Source organism: Balaenoptera musculus, chromosome 7, assembly GCF_009873245.2.
Source record: "Balaenoptera musculus isolate JJ_BM4_2016_0621 chromosome 7, mBalMus1.pri.v3, whole genome shotgun sequence".
Taxonomy (NCBI): Eukaryota; Metazoa; Chordata; class Mammalia; order Artiodactyla; family Balaenopteridae; genus Balaenoptera; species Balaenoptera musculus.
In genome coordinates, this window is record NC_045791.1 from 53,473,268 (window position 1) to 53,499,643 (window position 26,376).

Consider the following 26,376-nt stretch of genomic DNA (forward strand, 5'->3'; position numbering starts at 1 on the left):
TTGCACATCAGTGTGGTGGTGTGATCAAGTTCTTTCAAATGGAGTCTGAGTACTGTGTGTCATTCCCAGGCCTAGACCTAAGGCTGTGTACACCCCTCCAACACTTTCTTTTCCCTTTGCCCCTTTTGCAATGTTGACTTAGAGGCAGTCTAGCTTTAACCAAGTAAACAACAACAATGCCCTAGGGGGTGACAGAGCAGTAACCTGGAAGCAACATGGGTCCATGATTGAGCTCATAGACCGGAGCTGCCCACCAGGCTGGTATGCTTATCTCTGACTATCATAGGGAGAAATGAACTTCTTTGTTCTCTATTCCACAGTGTTGTTAGGTCTTTGGGCTATAGCAGCCTAGCCTTTAAGTTTAACTGATACACACTACACACATGATCTTTTCTTCCCCCCAAGTGTGGGGCTGTGGATAGGAAGTTGTCCATCAGGGCTGCGTACTCTAATTCCGTTAGCACAGGAATGAGGTTGTTCTTCATGATGTACATCACACACATGTCTTCTGTCCAGCTTTTTCAATTGCAGTCAAAAATATCTACAAAAAATAATTCACAATAGCAATAAAAAGTAAGGTACTTTGGAATAAGCACCTTAAAAGGAATGTTACAGAATCTATGATGAAAATGGTAACATTTTTGAGATACATTAAGAGATCTGACTAAACTTAGAGACATACCAAAAGACATTACAAAAGACTCAATGTGAAGATGTACATTCTCTGCAAATTAATTTCTAAGTGTTAGGTCATTCTAATAAAATTACTATGAGATTGTTTATGGATTGTGATAACAATTTAAAGTTATAGGAAGAATAAATGAAAGAGAATAACCTAGAAAATGTAGAAAAATAAGAATTTGGGGGAATGCTTTCCCTACCAAGCATCAAAATTATTAAAATGCTACAATATATAAATAAATCTCATATTGTTTCAAGAATAGACTTACAAATTCATGGATATAAGATAGAAAATCTGGTAATTGTGTAGCATGCACACACAATATATTGAATTTTGTACATTATAAATGTATGCTTCATATTTATAAGAAAAGGTCACACTGCTCAGTTCATAATCATAGGATGATAATTGATTGGCTAAGTAGAAAAAGTTACATACCTATATCGACTTATAATAAACAATAGGGCTGATTTTTTTAAAGGAAATTATTTTTAAAATAAAGAAAATATAGGTAAATATTTATCAGATCTTGAGTAAGAAAGCAAAGGATGAACATCATAAAAGAAATACTGATGGATTTGACTACCTAAGAATTTTAAAATTTAAGTTAAAGGGACTTCCCTGGTGGTCCAGTGCGTGAGACTCCATGCTCCCAATGCAGGGGGCCTGGGTTCGATCCCTGGTCGGGGGACTAGATCCCATATGCATGATGCAACTAAAAAGTCCGCATGCCGCAACTAAGAGTCCTCATGCTGCAATGAAGATCCCGTGTGCCGCAACAAAGATCCCGCATGCTGCAACGAAGATCCCGCGAGCTGCAACTGAGACCCTGCACAGCCTAACAAAATAAATAAATATTAAAAATTTAAGTTAAAAAACCATAAGCAAACATAAAAGATAAGACTGAGAAAAAAACCCCAGCAAATAAGTTAAGGGTCTTTATATACAAGAGCTCTTCAAAACAATAAGAAAAAAACTCCTCAATAAAAAATAGACAAAAGACCTGATCAGATTGGACAAAGACCTGATCAGACAATTTGCAATAAACATATGTAAAACATCAACTTCAGTAATGATCAGGCGATAATTAAAGTAACAATGTATCAATAGTACAGGTCTTCATTTATCAAATTGCCAAAGATTTTTAAAAGTTGTCATATCCAGCAGTGAAATGGAAATTCTTACACATACAGAGTTATAATTTATCAGACCCCTTCTGGGCAAATTTGGAATGTGTATAAAAAACTTCTTACATATTTATATTCTTTATCTAATTACACTTCTAGGATTTATTGTATGGACATAACCAGGGGGCTCCAAGATTTATGTGTTAATCATCATATACTATTAATAACAGAGAAAAATAATCAAAATAACCACACAAAGATATTGTGCATTGAATACATTATAGTTAGTCCATATGGTACAATCTTATTGTCATTGGGTCTTCGTTGCTGTGCGCGGGCTTTCTTTAGTTGCAGCGAGCCGGGGCTACTCTTTGCTGCGGTGCGTGGGCTTCTCATTGCGGTGGCTTCTCTTGTTGAGGAGTGTGGGCTCTAGGCGCACAGGCTTCAGTAGTTGTGGCACGCGAGCTCAGTAGTTGTGGCTCGCGGGCTCTAGAGCACAGGCTCAGTAGTTGTGGCGCACAGGCTTAGTTGCTCCGCGGCACGTGGGATCTTCCCGGCCCAGGGCTCGAACCCATGTCCCCTGCATTGGCAGGTGGATTCTTAACCACTGCGCCACCAGGGAAGTCCTAAGAGTTATGTTTCTGAAGAAAATACAATGAAGTCAGGGAATTCTCCCAATATCACAATAGGTAAAACAAAACAGGGTATACCGTGGCCTACGGGTCTTCCATAATCTGATTCCCCCCACTCAACTCCTGTTCTGATCCCATCTGCTCCACCTGCCCCTCACCCACTCCGCTCCAGCTACTCTGGACTCCTGAATGTTCTTCCAGCATGCCCAGTGTTTGTGGCCTCAGGACTTTGCACTTGCTGTTCGCTCTGCCTGAAATACTTGCATAGCTGCTTCTTCATTTTCTTCAGCCTCTGGTTGAATCTCACCTTATTAGCCACATCACCCCTGGCTGCTCATATAAAAATAATACCCACTCCTCAGCCCACCCACCACCCCATCCTTTCTGTCACCTATTCTGCCTTATTTTTCTCTATAGCACTTATTGCTTCCTAGTACATGGCATATTTTTGTATTTATTTATTTATTGTCTGTTTTTCCATGAGGAGTTCCAGATCCATGAAGACTGGGAACTTGTCTGTTTTGCTCCACACCATATTAACTGTGGTTATTCTTGGGTGGCCAGTTTCCTGATGATTTTGATTATTTCTTTACACTTTTCTGTGTTTTTGCAACTTTTTGCCATAAACATATGACATAATAAGAGAGAAACCAATGTACTGTTATTATTTTAAAATGCCATGATTTGCAAAAATCACCTGATACCTGAGCTGACCAAATATTCCAAAGTGTAGAACAATTCCATTTTTTAGAAGTTCTCACTTTTCCCATGTTACGAATCTGGTGACTCTTCCACAGGGCTCTATCTTGTCAGCCACTGACTCCTGGTATTTCCTTCCTCTGCCTTTCCCACTGCAACAAGCACCTCGATGGTGTGGAATTTCTTTGGGGGCACTTCTCAGTTAACAAAAGGAACGTACTACTGTCCTCTCTACATCCACTGTCCTCGGCCCAGCGCCAGCTCAGGAATTGCCAAGATTTCTAGCTCCTCCTCCTCCCAGCCCAGCCTCTTCCTTGAGTTCCTTCCTGGGACCTGCATTGCCAGGTGCCTCTAGGCCTGGGGGAGCGGCCTTTCACAGGCCCCCTTAGCCTCCAAGGGAAAAGGAAGGTTACTTGAGGGTAATTATTGAAAACTGAGGAGCCTGATTTGGGATGATTGGCTTGTAATCCTCTTAAGAGACCTCATGCCAGCACCTACCTCCAGAGTCCCACCTGCATAGGGATGGGCAGAAGCCCTCTGAGGAAGCCGTGTCCCAGCAGCCATACTGACCAGCAGGGGTCCGAGCTGTAAGAGTCTTTCCTTAGAAGGAGGGCGACTCAGTCCCAAACCTGAGAGCTCTCTTCATTTGTACTCTCGTGCATCTTTCTGGCCTGGAGTATGTAGCTGCACATGGTGAATTAAAGGTTCTCACCCACTGTGAACAGGCACTATTGTTTCACTTCTCACAGCACCTCCCTTAGTTAAAAGTAATTTTCCAAGTACAAAATGTAGCCACCCCTTGAAAACCGGAAGCACACCCACGATGACCAGTGGGTGCACAGGCCTGGGCTTGAAGGAAGGGAGTCGTCAGAGCAGGACAGGATAAGGCTCCTCCCCAGGGCCCCGATGGTGGTGAGCATTTTTAAGGTGACCTGGGCGACATTCAGTTATTATTTGTAGACTCAGTGGGGGGGGCCCTGTGGGCTGCAGAGAAGCCCTCGGCAGTCCAGGACAGCGCTGGCTTTGTTTGAGCAAAGATAACTATGTGCTGGCTGGTGGGAGGGAGCGCCCTGCCCCAGGACTCCACGCAGACTAGCAGCTCCAGCCGCCTGTCCAGGGCGAGGGCCTCCTCTTGCTGGCACCTTAAATGGGTTACAAGTGTGGTAGTGGCACCTTCTTAGAATGTGCAGCAATGTGCTTAGCAGTCCTTGGTATTTCTGAACCACAGCTGCCCTGGAAAGAACCTAAAAATGCATCCATAGTCCTAGGTCAGTCTCTACTGCCATTTAAAAATCCCCAAACCCCCAAATCGGTCCCATCCTTTGTATTTTCTGAATATGCTGGGCTTGCCTCTGCATATCGCTCCCCGTATATGAATTATCTATTCACGTGCCTGTTTCCCCTCCTAGACACCATGTCTTACATGTGTCGGTCCAGTGTCTGGCCCACAGGAGGTGCTCAATCAGTATTTCATGAACCTATTTTTGGAGTCTGTCTTTGAAAGTTCATTTTAAAGCATTCCACAAAATGCTGATTCCTTGGAAATTTTTTCACTTATGGCAAGACTCATGGGGGTACTTCTTGGGATTGCCAGAAATATCTGAGTCTTCAAATGCTGAATAGGGAGGGGGTCTTTAGGGCATCAGGGACACTCAGTGCCTCAAATGGGGTTTGTTACTGTTATTTGATAGAATGATTGTTACAGTGACAATCTCTTACACGTGTCTGACATCATGATTTAAAGCCCTTTCAATTTTCTTATCTCCTATTATGATGTTCTGATTTCTAAGGCATGATCTAAGGCATATTTAAAAATCTTATAAAAATCAGACACCTTTGTGATTTATCTGAAAGTCTTATTTTTAGAATCAAGCACCATTTTTCTTTCATTGAACACATGTTTACTTCATATCCATTACGTGCCAGGCACTGTATAAGGCACTGAAGATACAGAGATGGAAAGTCATAATTCCTGCTCAGATTAGAGGCATTGGTACAAAGGGATGAGGGCTACATTCAAGGTGTCATTAAAGGCTGTGGGAGTAATGGGCAGGAGTGCTTGATTCTGCCTGGAGAGAAGTGGGGGGAGGTTTCAGACCAAGATGATGGTGATGCCGATGGTGATGATGAGGAGGAGGGTGACGGTGCCGCTATCAGCGATATACGGTGCTTACCGTGTGCCAGGCACTTGCTGGGTGCTTTGCACACCTTAACTCCCTTACTCCGCACAACCACCCTCTGAGGTAGGGGCTCTTATTATTTCCATTTCACAGATGGGAAAATTGAGGCATGCAGAGATTAGGTAAATTGCTCAAGATTGTACCAGTAAGTAAGTGGTGGAGATTATCTACTATTTCTTGGGTTTCTGGACCAAATAGCAACGATAATACTGGCAAAGTACAGGGGCTTCTGCTACTGCCAAAACCCGTTTTCCTTGGCCCCCTTCCTGAGGTGCAGCCCACGTATTTCTTGAGCCAGCCCTTGAGCTTGGCAGTACATCAAGGGCCTTCCTGTCTAGATGGTGAGCCTGGTTTGTGGCCCTGGCCCCAGTACCAGCCCATGACTGATAAAGGGTCCTGGTCAAGATGTGGGATTTCAAATTGGACAGCCTTGGGCTAGACCTCTGGTCCTATCAATCCTCAGCTATTGACCTCTGAGCCTTAGGTTTCCCACCTGTAAAATGGGGAGAACAGCTGTATCCATGCCTCTGCGGCCTCACATGTTAGCTACTCCTTGCTCCCCCTCCCCCTCACACAAGATGAGGCCCCCGAACCACTCAGATGCTGAAAACGAGCCAACCTGGAAGCCTGTGGAGTTCCCCAGCAAGACTGGAGGCATTGTTCTGCTGCCAGAGGTGGGGTGGGGTGGCCCTTTGGCAGGGAGGGCCGGAGGGCTTCCGTGCCCTCGGCAGACATCTGCCTCGGAGATTTCCTCCGCCTTGCTGTAAGCTTTTCCTTCGGAGGCTGAAGCGAATGGAGTTGAAAGCAGCTACTTCATGGGCACAACAGTCGTGACGGGCTGGAGGGCTGGCAAGAGGACTGGAAGTGGGCTTCACCCGGGGCTGCGTCCCTGGGGTGCACCTCAGAGAAACCTTGGGGCCAATGGCATGCTCTCTGTTTACTCAGGGGTTTCCTCACTGAACCCGCTGAGGAAACAGCTTTGTAAGGAAAGGGAAAACATATGGTTTAGGCAAGGGACTCACTGGGCCCAACGGAGTCCAAGTGGCTGCCTTCAAATTGCCTGCCACTTCAGTGTCAAGGGGGGCACAGAGTACAGCGCAGCTCCTGCCCTGCCTGGGCTTAGGGCTAGCTGCGGGTTCCACCCCTTCAGAGGGGCCGGCCCTGTGGCTGCAGCCTCCTGGGCACACCTGGTGTCTTTTTTTTTTTTTTTTTTTTTGGCTTTTAATGAAATATAATTGACTTTTATGTTACTTCAAACAGTTCATGAGCCAGAGGATTTGCAAATATAGTATTACATCTAAGGCAACGAGGAATTTAGAGGGAGAAAAAAAAGTGTGGACTGTCAGATGGTGGTTTGTTTTGCTCCGGTCTGATGCCCCCTTTTTTCCTGGCATGTGTATGTGCACTTAGTAGCTCTTTTTTTTTTTTTTTTTTAATTCAGAGTCCCATACCTTATAAAGCTCCATCAGATGTTTTTTGTTTTAATTAATTAATTTATTTATATTTATTTTTGGCTGTGTTGGGTCTTCGTTTCTGTGCGAGGGCTTTCTCTAGTTGCGGCAAGCGGGGGCCACTCTTCATCGCGGTGCGCGGGCCTCTCACTATCGCGGCCTCTCTTGTTGCGGAGCACAGGCTCCAGACGCGCAGGCTCAGTAGTTGTGGCTCACGGGCCTAGTTGCTCCGCGACATGTGGGATCTTCCCAGACCAGGCCTCGAACCCGTGTCCCCTGCACTGGCAGGCAGATTCTCAACCACTGCACCACCAGGGAAGCCCCTAGTATCTCTTTTAATTGACGTGCTTCTCTGATCTCTAATGTGGCTATCAAGGAGCTTTCAGACCTTCCCTCTGCCCCTCCCAGTGGTCTTGCTTTTGAGGGTGCTGCCTATAATGAGATGAGCACATTGGTAGCTATGTGGGAGGTAAAGACAATTAAGTAACTTTCTAGGCTTGATTTGAACTTCTGGGTCCTTTTGGTTTGTGGTCAGTTCCTTAACCTTGCGCTAAGTAAGAACCTCAAAAACATTTGGAGTCCTTTCTTTCAGGTTTCTGCTTTATTTTGTCTGAGCTGAGCTCTTACAGTTAAACTGTTAGTGTCTCTGGTCTCTCGATGCCCCTGGTGCCTTTTAGGGAGGGCCATTAACTCTTCCAAGCCTCTCAGGCCCCTTAAGTAATTTCTCAGGGGAAGAAATTTGCTTGTTGATGGCAGAACTATCTGTCTCTTCACTCACTTTACTCCACCTCACCCTTCTCCTTGGTGGAAGGGGTTTTTAAAGCATAAAATACATCAAAATTATGCCGTGAAAGGTTATAATAGCAGCAAGAGAGAGGTTGTCTAATGAGGGCTCCACTTGGAAAAAGAATTCATGCATCTGTTTCAGAAAGAAGGGCAGGCTCCGGAGGCCTCGTGGCTCCAGGCTTTGGTGATGCTGGTGTTGGGGGTGGGTGGATGGGTAGAGGCAGAGTGTGGAAGGAAGGAGGGAGGGAAACTGAGGAAGCAGGAACTTAGTCACAGTCAGAGTGTGACTCTGTAGGGTCTGCAAGGTGACTTAACTGGGAGTAAATAGATGATGTTATCATCCTCTGGACTCTCAGCTACAAGAAACATCAGACTGTTTCTGGAATTGGATTGTGGGAGGAGAAAATAGCATGGCCTACTTTGATTCAGTGGCTGAGTATCTCCTATGTGCCGGCACCATGTTTCCTGCTGCGGAGAGACCTATGGGTGCTAAGTGGGGGGCACTCGCTGAGGAGATAGTTCCTGCAGTAATGACCATGGACAGCAGCAATCAGTCGAAGGGTGAGCAAGAGCCTCTTGTGGGTGGTGGTCGGGGGGGGGCGTCACAGAGGAGGCATGGCTTCCCTTTCTTGAGAGATGGCAGGACAGAAACAAGCAGTGGGACTGGGGGCCAGGACCAGGGACACAGCATTCCAGAGCTGGCTTTTCAACCTGGCCGTGGTAAGGTCTTTGAGGGAAAACTTTTCCCTGCCTTGAGATCCTCCTTCCTACAAGGGATTACTGGCCCCTGATCAGTCAGGACCCGGGACTCCAGGCTACGCTGAAGGGCCTAGCCAGTCTGGGTTTGAAGGCTTAGGGAATTCTCTGGACTCTGGGCTCTTTGGCATCCTGGCAAAGACGCACCAATTATACACATACACTGGGAAATAAGGGACACCGAGGGAGACCCAGACCCTTTGCTGGAGAGAGTTCCAGCTGAGCAGAGAGCACAGGCCTGGGCTTGAAGGAACCAGAGCACACAGGCGCTGGGCAGCCCTCAAGCATGTGGCCCTGCTCTGAGGGGTGCTGTGAGTGCCCACATGACTTCAGAGTGCCTGGTAAACTGCTCCAGCTCTGATGTTCGGGTCTGCAAATTTCCTGGTCCCTCCTCCAGGGACTTCCACCAGATACAGCATCACATGCCCTGGACTGTTCTACCCGGGACTAATCCCCGCCCCACCTGACCTTGTTTATCTGACCCTCTCTCCCACGGGCACATTAAACCTCCTAAAAATGTGTTTGCTTTTTTCTCCCCCACCTTTGTAACTCTTTTCAAAAATGTTCTCCTTTTTGCTTTTTCCTATAAGATTCTTAAAGGAAAGAAAGATCGCAGGATGGTTGGTACAGATAATGAGAAAAGCAGGATTGGGTGGGTAGTTACGATGTCAGGGGATTTGGAAGAAGAAATGCTTCTTTTCCCTCCTCATTGCACCCAGGAGAGAAATAGTTTTAGCCATCCTGAGAAATGTGAGCAATGCAGAGGGTTTTATGGACCTCAGTAGCAAAATGCATTCATCTGCAGTTATATTCACAAGAAGATTTTAAACATTATCAAGAATTATACACAGTCATTCTGAAACTAGGGAAAGGTGTCAGGGGTTGACCTTAGACTATCGCAGCCAGTGTTTGCTACAGGACCTACAGTGTACGAGGCATCTGGATGTCAGCTGAGAACTCTCCTGTCTACAGCATCCGAGGGGAGGATCCATAGAGGAAAGGTTTTTCTCAAGTTGAGCGCTGGTCCTTAGGATTCAATGCTTTATTCTGCTTTAGTAAGACCAGTATTGCCATATTCTCTCACACTGTAGACTGTTTAGAATTTACAAAATGCACTTTTAGAATGTTATTTAATGTGTGCTCTGATAACACATTATTCCATTTCTAGGTTTGTTTGTTTTTGAGATCTGAGCATGTTTAACTCAAATTCTCTGTATAGAGCCTGTGTTAAGGCCTTTGGTACTTAGCATGTTTATTTTTTATTTCCAACTGGAAAAGTCTTAAAAACAGAATCCTTTCCTTTCTTTTTCTTTCCTTTCCTTTCTTTCCCATCATTTCCCCTTCTCTTTCCTCCCTCCCTTCCTCTCTCCCTCCCTCCCTTCTTTTTTTCCTTCCTTTCTATATTCTTTTTGTCAAAAAGAAGCCTTCTCCGTGTGAAATTTTCAGCACAATAGTTACATTTTCCATTGCCACATTGTACTTGGAAGATGCATACCTTGATCCTGCCCCTACTTTCAAACACACTTGGCAGCTACCATAGCTCAAATCCTTATCATCTCTCCCTTTTATTACTATAATTATATAACTGCTTTTCTTATCTCCACTCTTATTCCCCTTCTTATCCATCAACCACATGGTTGTCAAACTGAACTTTGAAAGTACAGATCTAAGAAAGTTGACGACACACAGGCCAGGATATAAGGAAGTGAGCCATCTCAGAGATGCCGTGGATGTGAATGGGTGCCCCCTTTGAAGGGCAATACGGTCATGTCTATCAGAGTTACAAGAACAGACACCCTTTGACTCAAGGTTCTACTTCCAGGGATTTATTCTGTAGTTATCCTTGTACATGCAAGGATGTATGTGTGAGGATGTCAGTTAAGGCATTGTTTACAACGGCAAGATACTGGAAACAAGCTGAAGGACCATTGGTAAGAGCTATTGAAATGAATGATGGTAACTGGAGGATGAGTTTGTAAGAACTGTTTGCTGGTTGCTATTCCAGAATCCATTCCCTTTCGTCCCTTCTAGTGATCGGCTTGTGTTGATCCCAGTTCCGTCTCTAGGGGTGGACCCAGCTGGTGGAAGCCAGTCAGTCCGTCCTGCCCCGCTCTCTGCTCTTCCCCATGCTCCACGCAGGGCACTGCTGTCATCCTCGGGGGCCTTCCTTCTCGGGTACGCCCGCAGTGCTTGGTGGCGCCTTTCCCTTTCTTGCTACCCACCACATTTTATTGTAATTATTTGTTTATACCTACACCACCTGCTATTCTGTGAGTGAGCTCTTTGAGGGACCCATGTCTCCCTGGACCTAGGATAATCAGTGCTTGTGACATGATGGGAAGAGGCACCTTGTAGCTGTCCCGTGAACAGAAAAGGGAGCTTCAGATTCCAGCTGTCTTTTTACTAAACTCTTCCATCCCTTTCGGGTTTCTTTTCTCTTGCGGCTGCAAATTCTTATCTGTTCTTTGTCTCTCTGCCCGGTAACAATTAGCCAGGTTGTCACAGAGCTAGAGTTCCCAGCCCAGCCCAGATCGCATTTCCTCACTCTTGGCAGCTGGGGAGAGTCCTCTTTCACTTCACCCAGGATGTATCTGAGATTCACAGCAGGTCCAATGACCTGCTCTTTGCCTTGACATGTACAGTCTGTCATAAAGTGTTCATCCGGTTCAGAAAATTTTAAAAGCTGGGGGAGAATAGAAGAGTGAAAAGAGAATTTGTAGAAATGTAGTCAGTCACTTGGGCTTCAGTCACTTGGGCGTCCGTCCCATTCAGCAGTCTACTCCCTCAGGAAACCAGGTAACCTGGAGATGTGTACAGGAGCTATTCCCATGGAACCATCATTCCTGTTAAATAATCACCAAGCCCAGGAGAAATCTGTCATCTGCACATAAAATCAGCGAGGCAGAGTCTTTCCAGGAAAGAAACGCAGTGAGGCAATGGTGTGTTCCTCATTCACGCAGAGACGCTGACTGGCCTCGCTCAGGGAGGTGCTGACCCGCCGCTGGGCCTGCCCCTGCTGGGGCATCGTTGGGGCCCAGGAAGGACCTGGCTGGCTGTTGGCTGGCTAGTGAGGCACAAGGAAAATGATGAGCCATCAGTTCTATTTGTGGTTTCCAGCTTCAAGAGCAGCGACTGTTTGAGGGTGTCAGATGTTGGGGTCTGGGGAAGATGCAGTGTCCAAGGTGTTGCACAACAGATTCTGGGCTGTTGCTAGCCTATATAGTGTCTTTGCATGGATCAGAAAAAAAGTGCCCCCTCTGGGCTGACCCGGCTCCACACTAGGGCAGAAGCCTTGCATTTGGAGGCGTCTCTGTTCAAAGAAAGAGTGCTCGTTACTCTGGGTGGGCACAGGCCCATGCCAGGCACCTAGATCTCAATGCCCGCTCGCCTTCTCAGCTGGGAGCCATTATGCAGCACAGGAACCACATGGCCGTACTTGTGGCCGAGAAGGTATAGCTTTGGGGGTGTTTAGAAAGGAGAGGTAAGAGAAAAGTGAATTGATTATTCAAGGTTGTTTTTCTCAAAGTGCGGAACTCCGTATCACAGTCTCCTAGGTGTACTTGATAAGAGTGCATATTCCATTGGTAAGGAATGGGATATATTCCTGGGACCAGGACCTGGGACCATATTCCTGAGACCCACCCCAGAACAACTGAATTAAACGCTCTGAAGGGTGGGACCCAGCAATCTGGATATTTAACTAGCCCCCTAGAGGATTCTGTTGCCCCACCCCACCCCCCCAAAAAAACTTAAGAACTGCTGGTTTAGCAACTGTTGTGTCAGAAGTCCTTGGGATCTGTGTCTTTGGGAATCTAGAACTCTGACTGGACAGAGCAGACACAGAGGGTTCTCAGCTCTGCAGGGTCACCTCCCCGTGTGTCCTTGAGGTCTTCCCAAAGGCTGCTTCTCTGGGGTTTGGAGCTGATGTCATTGTTTTTCCTGGCACCACTGCTTTGTTTTTTCCAAAAAGCACTTTTAAAAGTGTCAGCTTTTAGGATAAAAACTCTAGGAATCCTGAAACAAAGAGTGGGTAGGACTCAGATAATTCCACACTTTTCCTTCCTCCTTGGCCTCAGGCTTCTTTCCTGCCTTCTGGTCCTGTGGCAGAGAATGTTTCTGGCTGAGTCATTTCAAGGGATTCTCCTGGAGATACTGTGTTTCCATTTTGGTTTCAATCTAATATGAAGGTTAAATTACATTGTCCTAAATTCCAAGGGTCTGATCAGTTTGCTTTGTTGAACTGGTATTTCTGTCCTTTGAGTAACGCTTGAAATATGATGTGAGTGGCCATTATCTGGCCACCTCTCTTTTATTTAGGGAGTTTCACTGGAACAGAGTTTTAGCTGAGCCCACACGTGCTTACTTGCACCTTATATTATAGACACCCATTGCTCTGGGCCACAGGGAGGCACTCATACACCCAGCCTCCCTCCTTGGGGGATGAAGTCACTCACAGACACTGTTCACTGCTATTGATGGAATGTTTGTGTCCCCTAACCCCCAATGTGATGGTATTAGGAGGTGGGGCCTTTGGGAGGTGATTAGGTCATGAGGGTAGAGCCCTCAGGCATCGGATAAAAGACACCCCAGAGAACTCCTTTATCCCTTCTGCCACATGAAGACACAGTGAAAAGATGACCATCGATGAACCAGGAAGCAGGCCATCACCAGACACTGGATCTGCCAGTGTCTTGATCTTGGACTTCCTAGCCTCAGAACTGTGAGAAATAAGTGTTTGTTGTTTAAGCCACCCAGCCTTACCCAGTGATATTTTTGTTACAGCAGCCCGAATGGACTAAGATATTCACACTGTTGCCCTTGTGCTGAGCACAGTGCAAGATATACTAGTGTGAGGGGTTGAGACCGTGCCCTGCCTTCACGGAGTTTAATCTAGACTCCCACTGTCCCGTACAATAGCCACCAGCCTCATGTGGCTCTTGAGCACTTGAAATGTCCGAATGGAGATGTGCTGTAAGTGTAAAATACACACCAGATTTCAAAGCTCTGTAGGAAAAGAAGTGCATGTAAAGTATCTGATTAACAATTGTTTTATGTTGGTTACATGATGAAATCATAATATTTTCAATATATTAGGTTAAATAAAACTTGTTAAAATTAATTTCACCTATTTGTTTTTACTTTTTTAATGAGGCTGCTAAAAAAGTAAAAATTACACGTATGGCTCACATTATATGATTATTGGACGGTGCTCTCTAGAGGGTGAGAAAACAAGTATAACTGACTATCATAAAGAAATATGATTACTGTTGGGATAGGAGAAGGACAGGGCGAGCTAGGAACTGTTTGAGAGCCCTAACTCAGCCTTGGGAGCTGGGGGAGGGCTTCCAGGAGGAGGTGATATCTAATTAAGACTCAAAAGTTGAGTAAGAGTGAGGTGCACAGTGAGATAGTGACTGGTGTTGGAGGTGACAGAGCATGGTGCATTCTGGAAGCTGGGAGCAGTTCATCAGGGCTGTAGCTGAGTGGATGGGGGAAATGGGCAGAGCTAGGCTGGAGAGGGAGGGTGGGTTCAGGATGTGGGGAGGGGGCACTCTGCTTCTTTCTGCAAGGGAGAGCTATGACCTCCTTTTCCTGGAAATGGGATTGGAGGTGTTAGAGATGAATGGGTGTTTGGTTTCCTTTCCACCTGGGGTGGGCAGTGGATTGAGGGGAGACATTCAGCAGTGTGTGGGTTTGGGTAGGAGAAAAGTGCTTAAATTTTTGCCCCTTTGCCAGGTGTGGAACTGATGAGTTAGAGCAACTCTTATCAGTGAGATTATGTATGCAGAAAGGCTTTGGGCGTATAACACCCCTGTATAGACATTAGTTTGTTATGTTTAATTGGACCTTGATCTTACCATCAGAATATTGAAATTATAAATCTTATCTTTGGGAAAGTTGGAATATTTGCTTCAGATTTTAGCCTGTTTTGTTCTTAGAGGAGATGATTCTCAATAAGAACAATCTTAATAAGGATAATAATAATGATAATTTTAAAAATTTATTTATTTATTTATTTATATTTTTGGCTGTGTTGGGTCTTCATTTCTGTGCGAGGGCTTTCTCTAGCTGCGGCAAGCGGGGCACCCTTCATCGTGGTGCGCGGGCCTCTCACTATCGCGGCCTCTCTTGTTGCGGAGCACAGGCTCCAGACGTGCAGGCTCAGTAGTTGTGGCTCACGGGCCTAGTTGCTCCGCGGCATGTGGGATCTTCCCAGACCAGGGCTCGAACCCATGTCCCCTGCATTGGCAGGCAGTTTCTCAACCACTGCGCCACCAGGGAAGCCCTGATAATTCTTTTTAAAGCAAAAGAATCTGAAGAGAGTAACAGTTCTGACACGAAGGTTCAGAATTTTGTAGGAATGGTACAGGCCAGGTCACAAACCAAGGATATTGCACCTTTTTCTCTTCTCTCAGGATGCCATGCCTCCAGAAGTGAAAGGCCAAAGATTTATATGTAAAATAATCTTCAGAATCCCTCTGTTCTTGCACAGTGCATCTTTACCCAGATGCCTAGTATTGTCATCAAAATTCCAACAGAGCAGTCAGCTAAATGCTTGGTGGGGGACGTTCAGGAGGTCTCACTTCTGTGTGTGACTTGGCTTTGCTCTTAACACGCAGTAAAATTGTTAGCATCTGAGAGTACACTTATCGTGAAGTGGTTAGTTTGCACATTGTCTTCTTTGCCTTGGGCTTTCTCTAGGGATGGGGGAAAGGCAGAATTTGTCCAGAGCAAACAATTTTCCACAGATAAATGTCCTTTGAACCCTAGAAGGCTCAGAATTGGATTACGTCCTCCTAAGAAAAGAGATTCTCCAAGGAAAGGGGATGATTTTGGACATTCGCTCGTTCATTCTTTCCACTTATTGAGCACCTACTATGTGCCAGGGGCTGTACTAGTCACTTTTGGAGAATAGGTGAATACAAAAGGAGCACTTACTTGGATTGAGCTCATAATCAGAGAGGTGGACATATCAGTTCCAATGTAGTTTAATGTTACACTAAAGGTGGGTACACACAGCTATGAAGGCCTATGAAGGGAGGAAAGCATTCAAGTTCTGTCTGGATGGGGGTAGGAAAGGCAGGAGAGCCCTCACCTAGGAGGGCTGGGCCTTGAAGCATGAGTAGCAGAAGGTAGAGGATATTTGGGGGCTAGAGTGGCACAGACATATATACACTACCAAATGTAAAATAGATAGCTAGTGGGAAGCAGCCGCATAGCACAGGGAGATCAGCTCGGTGCTTTGTGACCACCTAGAGGGGTGGGATAGGCAGGGTGAGAGGGAGACACAAGAGGGAGGAGATATGGGGATATATGTGTACATATAGCTGATTCACTCTGTTATACAGCAGAAACTAACACACCATTGTAAAGCAATTATACTCCAATGAAGATGTTAAAAAAATAAAATAAAATCTTTGCCAAAAAAAAAAAAAGAAAGAAAGTGCATGGCCTGCTTGGGGAGTGGTGGGCTGGTGAGTGAGGGGCGTGAAGGAGAGAGTGTTGAGATGCGACAGGTGGGTACAGGAAGAACCAGGAAGAACTGGATATGGCACCTGTAGGGTGTGGACTTCTTTCGGGCGAGTGTCCAGATGGAGAGAGACAAGCTCTAGTCTGTGGTAGAAACAACTCCGGTAGTGGGGAAGCCTAGATTGGAGGAGAAAGGACGGGTCAGCAGCCCAGAGTCCAGTGATTTGGAAATCTATAACTGTCTGCGATTCCTTTCCTTCTCTCTGGAACATGTCCAGCCGGGCCCCTGGACCCCCAGGCAAAGGTGGTCTTGTCTTACAACAGAAGAAGCCTCTGACTCCTTACACAGGGAACCACGGCACATATGTCACGGGGATTCATACAGACCGATTTTCCCCTTGGCCCACGCTCCTGGCTTAGAAAGCACCTTAGCCACCAGGTGGGGATGGCTCAGTCTCAGGGCCCGGCCTGCTGTGGCAGGGGCTGCCTGGCTGGTGGTTTGAGGGCCCGGCTCTGGCCTGGCGCCTGGGTCTCTAAGGCTGGCTGGGAGGCTGGACTGTCTCCACTCAGTGATGCTGGGTCTACAGGACCATTGCAGAGTGGCAGGAACCTTGGTGAAATGTGAAATTTCCGCTGGCCGCCTGCCACAGTTCCCACTGTATACTGACACTCCACCCAGAGGCAGGATGCCCTGCCCTGTGGAGCGGTTGGGAGTGATAAATACATTTGTTTTGAATTAGAACCTTTCCTGGCACTGAGGAGAAATGCAGCTGTGGTTGCCTGGCCTCGCTGCTCCCCAGACCTCTGCACAGCCTACTCTCCGGCACAATCTGGAGCCAGAGGTAATGATTACGTTGGCTTGCCCGAGCTCAAACCTCCAAGGACGGGGCGCTGAGGTGAAGGGCCCTCAGACGGATTATCAACATCAAAGGTACCCTAATCACACCACACTAGGTAATCAAAGCCCAGCACGGCCTTTCCCATCATTTCCCTTATTATGGCAATGCACTCTGTTTGTTTCAACCCTGTGAGTGGAGGTCAGATTGCCCTGAGTCACCTCAAGGATGGAAGCTGACTTACCCAGGTCGTGAAGCAGCATTTATTTCACTCTTCACCTGCTTAGCAAAGTTGAGCAATTGAGTGCATTTTAAAAATGCTCCAGAGGCTTCCGTCAACTCCAGACCCCAGATGCAGCCCTGATAGAACTGCCCTTGGCAGGAGCAGGCTGGCCAGGAGAGATGCACCAGGCGAATAGGGTCTGGGGCTCCTCGGGCTGCTCCTCAGGACAGCTGGCCCCTGCACTGTGAACGTCCCTGTGCAAATGCCCATAGACAGATACTGCCTGCTGGGCACCTGTATGTGCCAGCTGCTGTGCTGATTGTGTAAGCCAGAAACAGCAGTTTTCACTTATGCTGCAGTGTGTAATAATAACCATGAATTCGTCTGGGTAGCCAGTTCTCTGTGGTTGATATGTTTTGGCTAATTTCTTAAATTAAGGTATTGTAAGTTTTTTTGCTCTTCCTTGTCCCAAGCTGGTAATGTATGTTATCTCTTGATAAAAAAACAAAACCCAAACGTCAACCCTTCTTTTCCTAAGTCATGGTTGTTCTGTTTAAGCATAACTTAAAGAGGGCCTGCCTGACAGCCACGGATTTGCTGAATCAACAAACAGTATAACATTGCAGTTAAGAACATTCAGTCAGGGACTTCCCTGGTGGCGCAGTGGTTAAGAATCTGCCTGCCAATGCAGGGGACACAGGTTCGAGTCCTGGTCCGGGAGGATCCCACATGCCTCGGAACAACTAAGCCCGTGCGCCACAACTACTGAAGCCCGTGCGCCCAGAGCCTGTGTTCCGCAACAAGAGAAGCCACCGCAATGAGAAGCCCGAGCACCACAACGAAGAGTAGCCCCCGCTCGCCACAACTAGAGAAAAACCCGTGTGCAGCAACGAAGACCCAACGCAGCCAAAATAAATTAAAAAAAGAACATTCAGTCAGATGACACACCCACTAGGTCAGAAACTCCCAAAGCTGTGTGATCCCGGGCAAGTTAAGTTCAATTTCTTCATCCATAAAAGGTAGACACAAATGTTACCTACTTCATACGGCTGTTGTGAGAATTAAAAGGAAACCCAGGTAAAGGTACTAAATAAGTATTCAGTAATACTGTTAAGTGCCTACTCTGTGCCAGGTGAGTAGAATATAGATATCCATATTCTAGATGAGTAGAATATGGCCCTTACCAACAGGAGTTCCAAGACTAGTGTGGAAAGCAGATATGGACACATACTAAGCATGGAAATACAGGCACATACAAAGTACTTCTGAATCAGGAGTATTCATTGGGTAATCAGGGAAGACTTCACAGAAGAGGCAACCTTTAGCTGAGCATTGAAGGATGATTAGGAGTTCACCAGGTAGACAAAGATGGGGAAGAATATTCTGGACAGTACCAGCAGCTTGTACAAAGAGAGGTAGGAAAGAGTGTGGCCCAATCAGAGAACCATAGGAGTTAATAAAAGATATAAAAATTTAAAAGGATAGAACTGTGACTCTCATAGAATTATAAATTGAGCATCTGTCAAAGGTTTTCTTGATCTCATTAATTAATGAGAAAACTGGTAAGATGTTATAAATTGTTCAAAGGAGAATTCAAAGAACAGTCATCTGTAAGTTATCAGAAATGATGAAAAGAATTTAAGAATAGATACAAAACCGGTCAATATCCACAGGGCAATAACCTAGTGCATCTCCAGGGACACAATTTGCACTTCTGTGGCCAAGACTCATTTGCATCACTTTCACTAGTGTACACCTTACAGAAATAAAATAGGAAATAGTCTACAACTTACAGAAATGAAATATAAAGTAGTCTACAACTCACAGAAATAAACTAGCTCAAAACCAAGGAAAGATAAGGGTAACCCAGTAGCGTGCACCAGACAGGACACCCAGTAATCTACTTTTGGCTTGTTTCAAAATTTTTCGCATTTTTCCTGACAGAGTAGGTTAATTTATTGGAGAACCATAGCGGAGGGTGGGTTGTGGATGAGAGGGAGATGAGGCCTGAAGTGTAGGCAGGGACCAGACCACAAAGAGCCTAGACCATCATGCCAGGGAGTCTGAATTCTACTCTGCAGCCCACAGGGTCCAGGATGGACTGTGGGAGACTAAGTCTGGAAGACCGGGCCCGGTGGGGTGGGCGGGGGAAAAGTGAGGAAGTCCTGAAACAAGGTGGTGAGAATAGAAATGGAGACGTGGGATTGAACTGGATACAGAATGAAGGGACATCTGGGGTGACTCAGGTTTCAGGAGGACAGAGGGATGTGATGAAATAATCTGAAGACGCTTGGTGGGAAATCTTCTAGCATGTGCACCCAAAGGTGATGTTTTCTCGGGAGGCCTTCATTGTGTCTGTTGAAATGTAGACCTTCGACTCTGACCTGACTTCTCCATTAAAGAGAAGACATTTTCAAACAGATATCTTTCTTGGGAGAGGATGCACACCTTGATTTTTCTCTGGATTTTCTAAATGCGCTGATTCCCAAGCTACAGTTTGGAAAATTCTTATAAATCAACTTCTCTCCCTAACCCATTTGGATCCCTTGAGTCTGTCATGTAAATGGGTGTTCATTTTGCCCCTCTAACCTCACCACCCTACCCCCCTCCATTCTCCCCCCCTTCTCTGCCCTATCCTGGGAGATGGCTGACTTCCCCAAATTGTATCACCTGGCTCCCCTGTCCTCCGCCTTCTGACTGGCTTTTGTGCCTGGAGAGTGGGATGAGAGAAAAGGCAGAATGTTAATTTCTCTGGCCCCCTCTCTACTTTGGCAGGTTCTGGCTCTGCTGTGTCCCTCGTGACAACACCATTCCCCGGCTTCAGCTCTCAACCAGGGTCTCCAACACCCCTCCTTCCTTTGCCTCTCTGGGCCTCGGAGAGTGTTAGGGCGTGAACTTTATCCCTCCAAAATTCCTAGTTTTTTTTCCCCCCCCCCACAAATGTAGACATATAATAGAACTCTAAGTGCCATGTGTATAGATATTTTTTATGATAATTAAAAAAAAAATTTGGGGGCTTCCCTGGTGGCGCAGTGGTTGAGAGTCTGCCTGCCAATGCAGGGGACACGGGTTCCAGCCCTGGTCTGGGAAGATCCCACATGCCGCAGAGCAACTGGGCCCGTGAGCCACAACTGCTGAGCCTGAGCGTCTGGAGCCTGTGCTCCGCAACAAGAGAGGCCGCGATGGTGAGAGGCCCGCGCACCGCGATGAAGAGTGGCCCCCACTCGCTGCAACTGGAGAAAGCCCTCACACAGAAACGAAGACCCAACACAGCCAAAAATAAAAATAATAAATAAATAATAAATTAAAAAATTAAAAAAAAAATTTTTATGGGCATATAGTTGATTTACAATGTTGTGTTGGTTTCAGGTGTACAGCAAAGTGAATCTGTTGAAATCCTAACCCCTGGAACCTCAGAACGTAACCTTACTTGGAATAGGGATCATTGCAGATGTAATTAGTTAAGCTGAGGTCATACTGGAGTACGGTGGGCCCCTAATCCAATATGACTGGTGTCCTTATCAAAAGGGGAGACTTGGACACAGACATGCACACAGGGAGAACGCCATGTGAAGACTGGACCTAGGCTGCCACAAGCCAAGGAACTACCAGAATCTAGGAGAGGGGCTGGAACAGATTTTTTCTAGAGCCTTCAAAGAAAGCATGACCCTGCTAACACCTTGATTTCAGTCTTCTGGACTCCAGAGCTGAGAGATAATAAATAGCGGTTGTTTAAACCATCCAGTTTGAGGTAAACTGCATTGGCAGCTCTAGCAAACAGAGTGGTGGCAGTTTTCTGCTCTGGCTTTTTCCTTAACCCACACCTCCAAAAAAAACTATCCCTTCATTAAAAAGTCTCTTCAGAATTCCCGGTTGAGTGAGCCATCTGTTTCTGGCCAGGACATCACTATAGACTCACTATTGTGTGATGGTGTTACTCCCCTTTCCCTTTTTGCCTTTCCTCTGAGAAATATTATAGTCCTGGTCTTTTATGCTCTTCTGAGTCGTTTTGCATTGGAGTCATTGTTTTCGGTTAACCCTGGGAGTATTATTGTGGAGAACAATCTGCATTTTCTTAGCCCGCTACTTCTGCAAAGGGCAGCATGCAGAGGAAAAGGTGGTGGCAGGAAACACGCACAACTTTCTCAGTGTTTTCCACGACAGACAAACTCTTGAATGTTCATGCCGACAAGCTGGGTAACTGGCTTGGCACTCTAGGCCCTCATGCTTCCATTTCCATATTGGGATTACATCCCTGTACGGGTCTTAACCTTCAACTCCAGGAAAAGCAATATTAGACCCAAATAGACACACTTGTTTGTGTCAAGCCTCAGCGCAGTAGAAGGCTTGTTGTGTGCCATGGAGTGTGGCATCCCATCTGCCCCTACACACTGCAAACACAAGTATCTCTTTATCCCAGCAGCCCTCTCCCCTCTTCTTCATGCAAGTCTCTGAACAAAGGTTAGCCTGTATTCTTTGGCTGGGTGTCCAGATTTCTCCTCTCACCAGCACAATGAAAAGATCTCTTCTTAGCCTAGTAGTCTTATTTATTTTCTCCAGTCAAGACAAGACACATCACCAGTTATTATCAGGGGTGATAAAGTGACACTTAAGCAAGGTCATACAGATGGCAGATGTCCATACTGTTAATCTTCTCAGACTTGAAATACCAGCATCTGTTCTTTTAAATGTGAGTGGCACTTAACTATTTAAAAGCCTGTTAGATTTATCCCATTCTGGAATTCTATCTCTACAGAATGTGTCTCAAACAGGTAGCTCTGTGGTGGTCTGAGAATCCTCACGGCAGTGCAGTAATAAAGTTTACAATAATAAACTTCTTTCATATTGTTACTTAATATTTTCCAGTAGCTTTCAAAGTAGTTCTATTCACAAAAATTATCTGGCCTATTAGAGTAGCATGGATCCTGCCCCAATTTACCAATCATCTTTTCTCTGGCCAGTGTGCTCCCTGATATACAGACAGTAAATGGGTAAATATTTATGTTTTAATACTTTTGCTTTTTATTCTTGGCAAGTGATTCTGGCTTTCCGTTTTGGTGAGTGTTATAAAACTGCTTTTTTAAAAGCACAAGTGTTATGTAGATTTGACAAACATTTTTGAAGATGGAATGACCAAAAAGTAGAGGAAATCATGGTTTTCAAAAATGCAAATGATTCCTCACCCAGCAAATAGATCTAGTTCCCCACAGATTTCAGTGCAATCTGAATAGAAATGGAATAGAAAGAAAAGTCAGAGGCTTTTCCCTTTGCCCAGCCCTAACGGATCTTGTGACCTGAACACGTGTGCCAGTCCTCATGATTGTGGCTGAGACCCTCAGGCTGCGCCCTGCATCTCACAGGTGGATTCGGAGACCCCCCCTCTGCTTGGGGCACAGTCAGAGTGGCTTCCACAGAACCAGGAGCGTGCCTGGGGAGGAACTTGCTCGGTCTGTAAAGACAGCACCTCCTAGGTAAGCTGAGGCTGTGCCCGAGAATGAGCCCAACTTCATTTGCACAGAAGTGGAGAGGGCACTAGTCCACACCAGGCTCCTTTTAGGGCCGTCACATATTCACATGGTGTATTCGTTCCCTAGAGCTGCTATTACAAATTACCAGACACTTGGTGGCTTAAAAACAACAGATATTTATTCTCTCACAGTTCTGGAGGCCGGAAGTCTGAAATCCAGATGTTAGCAGGGCCGGTTCCTTCTGGGAGTTGTAAGGGAGAAACCACCCCATGCCTCTCTCGTGGCTTCTGCTGTTTCCTGGCAGTCCTTGGCGTTCCTTGGCTTGTAGATGCATCGCTCCAGTCTCTGCCTCTGCCTTCACTCGGCCTCCTCTTCTGTGTGGTCATCCAAATTTCCCTCTTTTTATAAGGACAACAGTCATTGGATTAGGACCTACCCTAATCCAGTGTGACTCCATCTTAAGTTAATGACATCTGCGAAGACCCTATTTCCAAATAAGGTATCACATACACAGGTACTGGGGTTAAGACTCCAATGCCTATTTTGCAGGGGCAGGGGGTGGGAACACAGTTCTAGCCATACACATGGTAACTAGAAGCTACAACATTTTAGAATTAAAGGACAATGTCAGGCATTGCCGATGTGGCCGAGAGTGGAATCCTGGGTCTCCACTGCCTGTGTTAGGTGCTGATGGCGCCCACGTCGTTTCCTTATCAGCAGGCTGGGAGGATAACAGCACTGCCCACCGCCGGAGTCTGTGTGAGGATTAAGTGGATAATTCATGTGAAACACAGCACCTGGCACAGAGAAAGCCCCAGTAAATGTTACATACCTTTATAGAGCCTCCATATATGTCCAATCAGCCTCCCATAAACTAGCAAGTGTCACAAAGGATCCTTGACAATAAAAAATGACACCTTCTGGTCTGGAAAATACAAGTAAGCTTTGGGGAATCAAGAGTAAGTGCTTATGTGTGGTAACATTTTGATTTGAAAGAATGACCCTTTTGATGGTTATATAACACTGTGGTTTCTTGTATAAACTGTCAGAATGATATCTTCTATTTGAACAAGGCTTTTCAGTTTTCTAAGTGTTTTCATTTGATTCTCACACAAACCCTGAGAAACTGGCAGGGTAGATATTGATAATCCCATTTTATAGATAAGGAAACTGAGACAAGGGTTAAGCGATGTGCTTTAGATCAGTGAGTTCAGCGGAGGGGGCTGGCTGCCCAACCAATTTGTATTCCCTCCTTTCCCTTGGTAACAAGACCCCTGTATTGTTCAGATAAGGATATGTGCAGTTAATAAAGAACATTCCCAGATTCTTTTGCTAACAGGGCTGGCCAGTGACGTGTAAGTAGCAGTGGCACATGGGAAAACTTCCAAGACAACCCTTTAGAGGAGGCCAATTCATCTGGCAGGGGCCCTTTTGTGTGTGTGTGTGTGTGTGTGTGTGTGTGTGTATTTGTGTGTGTTCATTTGCCCAGGGCTGGTTGGTTCACATTTGAAGTCCCTAATCAGGAATCCACACCCCAGAGCATTGTAGGTACATTTGGAGGGTCCTGGTCAGGAGTCCACTCTCCAAGGGTGGCAGAAGACAACCACCTGCATCTTGACTAGAGGGTCTGTTAACGAGCACAAGGGTTTGCAAGGACGAACTGTGGATTGGCTAGGAACGTTGTAAAGGGCGCTGTGCCCTTGCATTCATGTGGTGTTAGAGGGAGTCCACCTGATGGACCCCACCCCTACCACCACCTTGGAGAAGCGCTAGGATGGAGGCTTTGTTGAGTTTTGTGCACTGATGAGTCCCAGGGGATTCGGCCAGCTGGGAGTTGAGCTGGTTCTGCGGTTGGAGTGCTGTCACCTCTCCCTCCCTTGAGTGAACTTCCCGAGCAAGCTGATGTCAATCGCTACGTCTCTGAGCGTCCAGTTCTCTGAGTGGTCTGATGTTTTTGTGCCTGCTTCTGTGTAAATGTTTGTATGTGTGGAGGAATTCTGAATGAGCCCTGCTTTCATCTGGACACCGTCCTCATAGGGAGGTAGTTGGGAAGGGGAGCTAGAGCGCTCACATACCTCTAACCAGCGGAGTCGCCGTTAGCTGCTGAAAAGAACCTGATGAATGTGACTTAGGCCAAATTGACTGAGGTCAGTGTCAACGCCCAGGCAGCCATGTTAATTATTATTTATTTATTTATTGATTTTTGGCTGTGTTGGGTCTTCGTTTCTGTGCGAGGGCTTCCTCTAGCTGTGGCAAGCGGGGGCCACTCTTCATCGCGGTGCGCGGGCCTCTCACTATCGTGGCCTCTCGTTGCGGAGCACAGGCTCCAGACGCGCAGGCTCAGCAGTTGTGGCTCACGGGCCTAGCTGCTCCGCGGCATGTGGGATCTTCCCAGACCAGGGCTCGAACCCGTGTCCCCTGCATTAGCAGGCAGATTCTCAACCACTGCGCCACCAGGGAAGCCCCAGGCAGCCATGTTTGAACACATGACTGTCCCACTGGTTGTGGTTTCTTGGAGCAGGTGGAGACACTGGCCCAAGCAGCGCCAATCTTTCCTGCAATGTTGGAATTGAGACTGAAAACTACTGGTCTCAGGCTCTATTTATTGCTGAAATGGAGGTAATATAAACCCAGGCATGCTGGGGTAGCTGGGTGAATGGACAGGGAAGAAAGCAGTTCTGCCAAGAGAAAAGGGGGGGCACACATGCACAGAGGCAGGGCTAAGAGACCATGTGGCCTCACAGCATGAGGATGGGGAAGAGCAGGACGGTGGGGAGCCCCCTGGGTTCCCACTGACTTGCTAGTTCTGGGTTTCAGCTCCTTGGGAATGTCTAACTGATTTCTTGCCCTGAGGTTCCAGGCTCTACCTCTATCTTTGTAATAAATTACTCTTTATTATTGCTTAAGTGTTTGAAGTGCTTTCTGTTACTTCAGCCAAAAGAACCTTGATGCAATTCAGTGTCATGCTGGAATGTATATAAATACCTTCTGAAAAGGTTTGTAAATCTGTAGACTCTATTAATATCCATTTCTCCCAGCCTCATTAACATCATCTTGATAAAGGACACACACACATATGCACTGCACTCATGCTCAGTTCCACTACCAGGTTACAACTTCCCACGTGCCTACACGTCTTAGCCGCACATGCATTTCTCAGACTCCGTAATTCACTGGACTAGATTTTAAGCAGACTGAATAAACCAATGAATAGAAAAATACTGGTAAACTTTTCTTTGAGGTACATCCCCCTTCTTAGAAATAAATTAAGTTCAAGGACAAATTTGCAGCAGACCTCATAGCACAGCTCTTGGGCTGATTCTAGTCCTTCACCACACAAAGCACAAGAAGTGTCCTGTGTTAAGAACGGTCATCCCTTCATTCCGCAGGCCTGCCGTGTGCTCTGTTCTGCACCAGACGCCGTGAATGCAAAGGTGTGTGAGATTCAGCCCCGCTGTGAGTCATCCCCACGGCAATTTCCTGACTTTACAGTGCTACCTTCTTTTCTCAGTTATCTCTTCTGGCTACCCAGTTTTCCCATGCCACTCTCACACCACTGTTACAGATTCCATACCTCCACATTCTCACTCTTTCTTTCTAGAAGTTTTCCTTTCTTTTTCCTCTCTGGAATCAGGAAATGACAACTCTCTCTTACTTAGGATTCTTTCCCCAAATATGTCACCCATCAGGAAGTGGTGTTACCTCAAACGGACTGGACATGCTGTCTCCTCAGGACTTCACCCTGGCTGTTCCCTCTGCTGGGAAACCTCCTGCCCAGATATCTCCTGGGCTCATTCCCTCACCTCCTTCAAGGCTTTGCTCAAATGTCACCTCTCCTGACCACCTGCCTCAGCACTCCCTGTTCCCCTTACCCTGCACTTTTTCTTTTTCCCACATCACTTTCCACCATCCAACATGCTGTATAATTTACTATTTTGTTTTAGCTGTGTTGGGTCTCCGTTTCTGTGCGAGGGCTTTCTCCAGTTGTGGCAAGCGGGGACCACTCCTCATCGCGGTGCGCGGGCCTCTCACTATCGCGGCCTCTCTTGCTGTGGAGCACAGGCTC